Source organism: Sander lucioperca, unplaced genomic scaffold (assembly GCF_008315115.2).
Source record: "Sander lucioperca isolate FBNREF2018 unplaced genomic scaffold, SLUC_FBN_1.2 Unpl_60, whole genome shotgun sequence".
Classification (NCBI taxonomy): domain Eukaryota; kingdom Metazoa; phylum Chordata; class Actinopteri; order Perciformes; family Percidae; genus Sander; species Sander lucioperca.
This window is the reverse complement of record NW_023396399.1, coordinates 6248-7500: the sequence shown is the minus strand read 5'-3', so window position 1 is coordinate 7500 and position 1253 is coordinate 6248.

Genomic DNA, 1253 nt, shown 5'->3' with positions numbered 1-1253 from the left:
GCAGTCAGTAGGGGAGAGCAGCAGTCAGTAGAGGAGAGCAGCAGTCAGTAGAGGAGAGCAGCAGTCAGTAGAGGAGAGCAGCAGTCAGTAGGAGAGAGCAGCAGTCAGTAGAGGAGAGCAGCAGTCAGTAGGAGAGAGCAGCAGTCAGTAGGAGAGAGCAGCAGTCAGTAGGAGAGAGCAGCAGTCAGTAGGAGAGAGCAGCAGTCAGTAGGAGAGAGCAGCAGTCAGTAGAGGAGAGCAGCAGTCAGTAGGAGAGAGCAGCAGTCAGTAGGAGAGAGTAGCAGTCAGTAGGAGAGAGCAGCAGTCAGTAGGAGAGAGTAGCAGTCAGTAGGAGAGAGCAGCAGTCAGTAGGAGAGAGCAGCAGTCAGTAGGAGAGGAAAAAAAAACTCTGACACAAAGAGAGGATACGAGAGGACTCGGAAGCCCGTCTACAAACCAATCAGTTCTAGGTATCTGGCTGCGTCGCTCACGTATGTGATGACGGCAGGACGTAGTTTTGTCACGTAGAGATCTTTAGTGTGCTTCTATAACTGCAGTGTGAAACCAAAACTTACCGGATCAAATGTAACAATGTAACAAAAACATGAACCTTGGTTCAGACTTTCATGTGTGAAAACTCCCTAAATCTAATATGAATGTGTCAAACTCAAGGCCTGTGGGCCAAATCCGGCCCCTTGCAGATTTAGATCCGGCCCGTATATCAATTTAGGTTCACAATCAGTGTTGGGAGTAACGGCGTTTAAGTATAACGGTCAGGCTTTGGCTCCACATCAGCTGCCTGGAGAGAGCGGGGGGGGGGGTGATGATTGGCTGGGTGGGCGGATGCCCTGCTCACGCTGTCTCACTGCACGCTGTCTCACTGCACGCTCTGACTATCACTAAACACAAGACAGCAACAATGGCGACGAGCCAGGGAAATTCAAAGGTAGCGTTCTCCAACTGGAAGTACCGGCACTACTTCTCGCTCTTTGAAATTAAAGGCTGAATGTTTATGTAACAGGCACGCTATGCCCAGGAAAAAAGACTTTATCCATGTCTGCCTCAAGCAACTCCAATCTTATGAAGCCCCTCACATCAACACATGCTAACACCACACTTGTTGCTGCTGCTAACCCAAATGCAGCTAGCGTGAGCTCCAGCCAAGGAGACGGAGCCTCTCTGTTAAAACAAGCTACGCTCCATTTTTCTGTATATAGTGTTTTTATTCTTCAATCAGTTAATATAAACATTTTTGACGTTAAAGATGTTATAGA